Source organism: Helianthus annuus, chromosome 7, assembly GCF_002127325.2.
Source record: "Helianthus annuus cultivar XRQ/B chromosome 7, HanXRQr2.0-SUNRISE, whole genome shotgun sequence".
Lineage (NCBI taxonomy): Eukaryota > Viridiplantae > Streptophyta > Magnoliopsida > Asterales > Asteraceae > Helianthus > Helianthus annuus.
The window spans coordinates 71352342-71359659 of NC_035439.2; the positions used below are offsets into that span (position 1 = coordinate 71352342).

General features: G+C 35.7%; 1 long non-coding RNA gene and 1 other non-coding gene across 2 annotated transcripts; both read right to left on the minus strand.

Annotated features, from left to right (window-relative positions):
• Nucleotides 1-1832: 1832 nt before the first annotated feature.
• LOC118480813 lies at nt 1833-1956 on the minus strand. The gene has a single exon (XR_004863792.1). It is a non-coding gene; the product is annotated as a small nucleolar RNA snoR80 (small nucleolar RNA).
• Nucleotides 1957-5000: 3044 nt separating this feature from the next.
• LOC118480135 lies at nt 5001-5394 on the minus strand. The gene is made up of 2 exons (XR_004861771.1): nt 5248-5394; nt 5001-5151 (listed from the first exon to the last, which is right to left on the minus strand). It is a non-coding gene; the product is annotated as an uncharacterized LOC118480135 (long non-coding RNA).
• Nucleotides 5395-7318: the final 1924 nt, after the last annotated feature.

Sequence of the window (7318 nt, forward strand, 5' to 3'; positions counted from 1 at the left end):
TTTCTGGCACTTTCCGGTACCTAAATTATCACTAGGAAGGCAGTTTTGTAATCTCTACTTTCCTACACACTATTCTAGTGTAACACTTGGTTCCGGGGCTCATTCTGTGTCTTAATTTCCTGTCTGCCTGAGTACTGAACTCCCGTCAGTACTTCTAGTTTGTCTAATAATTGTGCTAACTTTGTTCTGTGCATTAAGTAAACCACACTGTTTTGCATGTAATAAAGATAAACAATCTTGCAACATGAAATGCCATTGTAGGTGTATATCACAGTAATCAGAAATTCATTCGTCTTGTTAATTCAAGCATGCACGGTCATTAAAGCATAGATTACTGTTTATTATTGTACGGAATTCATGGCAAAGTGCCAGTTGTCACACATACACATTTTTAGAGTCAAACATCCCCTTTAGAGAACTGCCGACCACCATCTCCACTGGGAAACAACTTTCCAGCAAACATCTTCAACCCATGTATTGTTTATCTCTATTGATTTATCTCCATCCTCACTTAATCTAGATTGATTACCTGTATCATCTTCATCCCATGTCGCTTAAAGAGAAACATGTTTGGTTTTAAATCGTTGCCTAAACAGTCAGTCACCATCACATCTAAAACGATCTGTGAAACGATCCCTCTCACAAATATGTGAAAATATTAATTTTCAGAATTTCTAGTCAACGTCTCTCTCTCATATCTGTATGTACCCATGCGGATAAGGACATTTATAATTGTGGGTAGGCGATTACTATGGCAGGCAATGGTGGGAGTGTAGTGGACTACCATAGGGCAATAAAGGTAGCCAACGATGGTAGAGGTTTGTTTTGACTGGTCGATCGAAGATACTTATTAGAGATTGGAGTAGAGATTGTTGACGATGAAGATCAGCAGGGCATAGTGGCGGTTATGGTGGTGGGGCAGATCTTAGATAGAGAGAGACGGGGAGGGGAGAAAGAACATGGGTCCCTATATATATTTAAGAGTAAATTACGATTTTGGCCCCTGTGGTTATATAACTTTTACCCTTTTAGCCCCAAAAGAAATCTTTTAAGATCACAACCCCCAACGTCTTTTTTTCAAACCTTTTTGGCCCCCAAAGTCTTTTTTCTAACCATTTTGGCCCCTAAAAGTAAATGGATGGGGTTAGGGTTAGGGGCCAAAAGGGTGAGAAAAAAAGACATTGAGGGCTGAGATGTTAAAAGATTCCTTTTTGGGCTACAAGGGTAAAAGTGATATAACCACATGGGCCAAAATCGTAATTTACTCTTTATTTTATTGTTCTTTAAATTTCAAAGAAATTTACATTTTTTTATTGGTGGTTTAAGCATTCTTATGGTATTTATCATCTTTTGCTTACGTGAGATATTTTCTTTATTCAATCTGTGAGTAATACACGGGGTCTATAACCTAGTATATATATATATATATATACACACTAGTCGTTTACCCGCGCGATGCGGCGGGAAACATATCACTTAGGTTGGTGAGTTCAGGGCTATGTGCGGGCCAGCGACGACAATTTACAACACGGTAGTCTTTTTTTGTTAGTTTATTAATTCTCTCGTGATATATGTTTGTTAGATTTCTTATGCGTATCATTGGTGTGGTCTATCTATGGGTATTATATAGTAATACTATGTATAATGTGAATATAGTGCTTGCGTGAATGTTATTTAATTGATCTATCTCTATAAATGCAAAATTTTAAAGCTTTGTTAAATCAAAACTCCTTCAAAGAAACATGACAGTTTGAAAACTTAATCAAGATGAACATGATGTTTCAAGAATAGCAATTTATAAGTTAAAACAAATTTAGTGTTAGAAACAAAAACATTGTATGAGGTGTTTCCTTGATACAATAGCATTGACAAGCCATTGATCACGATACCGACAAATATTGATTTGGTGTCCGAGCCAAACACAACGAGGAACCAAATTCATCCTCCAGACTTGGTAAATGGGCACGAGTCTTCAAAATTCTTGTAAAATCTCAATAATGGTAGGAAATTCATGTGATGCGGCGGCGGAAATTTACAACGCGATACTTGTTTTCTATTAGTTTATGAATTCTCATGATGTATACACATCTTTGATGCTTTTGACATACTAAAAATAGCCAAGGGTACTCAGTTTTGTCATTAAATACTAATATTTATTATTTCTATTACATAAATATGGTTATAACGGTTATAATATCTATTTTACACAAACAAAGATGCACTATTAAAGTACTGGGACCAAGTTTATGAATTACTATCATTTATTGCAAATTTATAATTTTAAAGTATTAACATAGAAAAACATACAAAAATAGTTACACGGGTTGTGTGATCATAGGCGGATGCACCTGACAATAGTACCGGTACCAAAAGTCGTCAAATATGGATACCAGTACTGAAAACGTCTGCTACGATACAGTACCGGTATTTGTGTGTAAAATTCGGTAAAATACCGATACCATACCAAACTGGTACCGAAAATGCCATAAAGTGGGTACCAAATAGATACCGAAAAAAATTCGGTACAAGAAATTCGATGCCAATACCGGTACGGTATGATACCAAATCCCAAATGCTCATCCATAGACAATAGGGTGGGCAAAGGCTCGTTGTAGGCCCACATTATGTGAAGTTTATTAGTGTTTCTGGATCAGGTAGTTGTAATTCAAGGTTTGGGAATTCAATTTTGTTTATTTATTTACTCAACTAACCAAATGAAAATGATTATCGAATCTATTGAATCAACTTCTTAGTCTATTTATTAGGAGTTATACATAAATGATAAAATAAAGTGTGACTTTTGCATCACATCATGTTATTTTGGGGACAATTTGTTGTAGGTTTTCTCCATGGATCTTCACAAAGCTTTAAGATTTTGTTATCTGCAGACTACCAACTATTATATTCTTATTTATATTTAATGTGTTTTCACAAAATTACAACCAAAATGTAGGTTTTGATTCCATTAAACAAAAGACTTGAAGTCTACTTTAACCCTTATTAGACAAAGCTTTCTAGGTTGTTAAAAAAAAGATAAAGCTTTCTAGGACAATGAAGTCTGATAAAATAATATAGTAGTTAAAAGGAAAAGGGTTCCACATGTTTATCCTCCCTATGGTGATCACATCAGTTGAGTTTTAAATGGAATTAGCAGTCACCCTGGGTGTTCTCAAAAATCAAAATAGATGTAGACGAATCAATGTTATTGCCTGAACATCAAACACACTCAAATTGACAAATACAACTCTCATATTCTTAATCATAACAAAACTACCCAACAAACATGCACATAATATTTGGGTGCATGGTATATGATATTGTAGTATAGCATATATTAGAAAACAATAATAATAGAAAAAAAAAGATATATTTTTAAGGTTTAAATCTAAAACAAACACAAGCTAGAGATGAAATACATGTTTGTTTGGGCGGACTTTTGGCCTGACAAATCCAATGGACCATACCCAGTGACATGTATGATTTTTTAATATAAGCCAATAAACCATCCCGCCACATAACTTAACTTTACATGACCCAAACAAATTCAAAAACATAAACTATTCGACCAAGAAGTCTGATTTCACAAAAAGTTTTCTTTTTGCAGTCAAACACCGAAAGGAGTACCTATATATCAACAAAAAAAAAAGTAAAAATGTAGAGCTCATGGAAGGTGTACCTAAACAGAGAAAAGTGATTCAAAAACATACCCAATATATCTGAGATGTTTGCAGACTCTTTTTTTAAAGTTTGCTTTCACAAAACAATCTTCTTTTTCCAGTAAAGTACAACCCATTCTAACAGCCCAAACCTGGCTATCTTTAATCTGCAAATTAAACCAGCGCTAGGCCTTGAACCTTATTTTCAGCCATTGCTAGGCCAACTGCCACCTGTGGACCGCAAACAAGCATAACCCCAACTGACCTGGGCCTTCTACGAAGCTGAAACTGGCCGCCCAATACAGCAGCCATCTGTCAATGCGATAAACCCGGACCTAGACGTAGCAACTCGGAAGCAAAACCCAACATCCAATCTCAGACAACACAGGGACAGAATACCAACCCCATAACCAAACAAAATAAGCCAAACTCGGAGACCAGCTTTTATCACCCAAACCCGGAGCCCCAAAACCCCGTAAATAAACTCGGAAACTTGCAGCCCAGTCAGCAAACTCGGAACATGGCAAACCAAAAAACATACCCGGAACCCAAAGAAGCCGGACAGCAGATTTGGAATACTCAAACCCGGCTGATATACTCGAAATCCAAACACCCAGGAAACAACCACGGAGACCAAACTTTTTGAGTACCCATTTAGTGCCAAAACAACATGTAAACTGCATCCTCCCCAACCTGCCTACAGCCCCAAGCAGGATACTATAAAACAGCTGCCTGAACGTGTCCAACCTGGGAAAACATCTCCAACGGACAGTTTGATGCAGCCAGCTCTCAGTAGCCATATATGATGATAGTGCCGACATAATCGTCCTGTTGGTAACCCTTTAATTAATCAGAAAGCAAGAAAACAACCCACAAACCAATATATTTCTATGTTTTGTGTGGAAACCTAACAAAGATGTCATAAAAAAATAAAAAAAAACACATAAATACATCAAATTCTGACAAAATCGAGTTCTGTATCAAAATCCCACAAATAAAAGGCTTTATGGATGCATTTAATAAAGGCAAGCACGAATTAAGAAAAAGCACCAGGCTTCTTTTTCTTTGGTTTTCTAATAAAACCACTGTTTTCTTTTTAGCCTTTTTAATAATAAATAAAGTAACCAGCAAATGAAATAAAAATAATATAAATAATCCCTGTAAAAAGCTTCAACCTGGTATGACTATAGATTTAGGGCCACAAGGTGATGAGAATTATTAAAATAAAATTGATATAAACACTTGAAAAGCTGAAAGTAAGCAATAACACAAAAGTAGGCCAGAATTACTACCATGGTTGAATAACGACACAAGTTGCTGGATTGCCCTTTTTTCTGATGTGGCCATGGAAGGCATAAACATGTTGAAGGCGCCTTTTGAACTCACCAATGCTGGAAGTACAAATAACTGTAGTGATCGGCATGCAAGACGCACCCTCTAATGGACAAAGCCAACTCATGGAGCCGTAGATGCATAATCACCAGTCAATATGATACTGCAAAACAGGTTCGAACTAAACCTCGATTCATATATCTAACCAAGAAAGACAAAGTGAAAATATAATCTTGGATTTAAAGACATGATGACTTACTTGATACCCAGATCAATATGTTCTTGAATACCGAATCAAAACTGGTCATATGGTGTGACACAAAACAAAAGTAATGTTATTGAGTTTTAAATAAAGTGATTTAAGAGGTTATATGCGTTATTAGAGACCAACTCATACGTAAATGAACAGAAAATTCCACCTTTTAATAATAAACAACAGAATTTCCTCAACTTGAAAGTAATGTCTTCAATTGAAAAAAATAAACGAAAATAGATTACACCAAACAGTAAACAAAGTACAGCATTTAACTTCTTGATAAAAAAAAGGGTACCAACCATTTCTAGACAACAAGCTTATCAATAACTTAATGATATAGCAACTCATCTAGCAAGAACAATGCAGCATTTAACTTCTTGATAAAAAAAAACAAAAAGAATGATTTCTAATATACAAACAAGAACAAAATTAAGTGTAAAATGGATCTTACCCTTGGAGAAAACAGGGGACTGGCCACTCAATTGCTCCAAAACCTAATAACAAACAATTAATCAAAACAACAACAATAATTAGTTGTTATTCGCAACAATCACACCTAATTACATTACAAATAAACAGAACACAATCAGAGAGTGAAAGAATAGACCTTGAGAAGACATTTTAAAAGGCCGAATCTCACCAGACAGGGGTTGTTTGTGGACGTATTGTCTTGGTATTCTTCATCATTGGAGTCAATTGCTTGTTGTTGCTATGAAAGTATGAACAAACAGATTCGTTCGGCACTGATAAATGTAAATCAACACAGAATTAGAAGAATACCTTATGTCGTCGTCGCCTGAGGTTCTAGCGGAACCCTAAATTTTCACATTTCCTCCGCCGTTAAGTTCAAATCAACAATTTACACATCAAACACCACAAGCAACCAGTGCCAGAGTCATGATGGTGGCGGTTCTTACTAAAACCCTAATCGTTGGCATGTGTTTGAGTCTCCAGAGAGAGAGAGAGAGAGAGAGAAGGTTTATGAAAAGATCTGGTGAGATGTGAGTTGTGAGAGAGATGAGAGAGGAGGAAGGGGAAAGGTGGATCCGTGTGAAAACAAAATCATCTGTCAGATCACGATCCGTGTGAAGAACTGAAAGAAAATGGACGGCTGATGATGGATCCGGGTGAAGGGTAAAAGTTTTGTGTTTCTTGGTGCTTTAAGTCTTGTACATTGTGCATTGAGTGACCAAAAGGGTATTATCAGAACTTTTGATATTCATATGCTTAAAAGGCTTGTACATTATGCATTAATGGCGTTTTAAGGAAATTTCAATGACTTTAAGAAGTCCTTTGGATATGCTTATTAATATAGTATATATATAGGGGTAAGACCGTAGGATCAAATGAAAAGTTCATTATTGAGGCCCAAAGTGCAACAAACTTTCTGCTCATTTTTATCTTTTCATATGTTCATGTTTTGGTAGAAAACTTGGTGGAATCTTGTTCCCACCAAGCTCACAACTTAGTCTATGGTTGTGGGTTTGTGTTTAGGGGATTTCCATCAAAGTAATGGGTTCAAACACCCCTTTTATTTCTGTTTATACATGTTTGTTGAATGATGAAAACAAGCACAAGTCGTCATCTTCCATATGATGAACTTGTGACTTGTGAAGTGTGAACAAATGGAAGCTTTGGCTTTCCAAACTAAGTTCCACTCCTTCATTCCTAACTTGAGTATGAACACCCTTAAAACTTAATAGATTAGATTACTCTCTTGTTATTCATGACCCTCCAACCATCTTCATGATGGTATGTGTAGTGGTGAATCATATAATGAGATTTTCTAACCTCCATGCTTGACATACATGATGCTACATGATAATACTTGATTGGACATTGTTAAGGATACATTATTACCTTATAAATATACCTATAACTATATAAAAACATGGCTAAGTTGTGATGTTAATCAAGTGATGATTAATCATTATAAACTTAAGCTAACATATCAAAGATTCTAGAGTACGAGTTATGATTCCAATGGGCAATTTGGGACCCATGAAACCACTTGATATGGTGTCATAAACAAATTCATAGAACTTGGATATTACTTTCGTATATACATACTTTT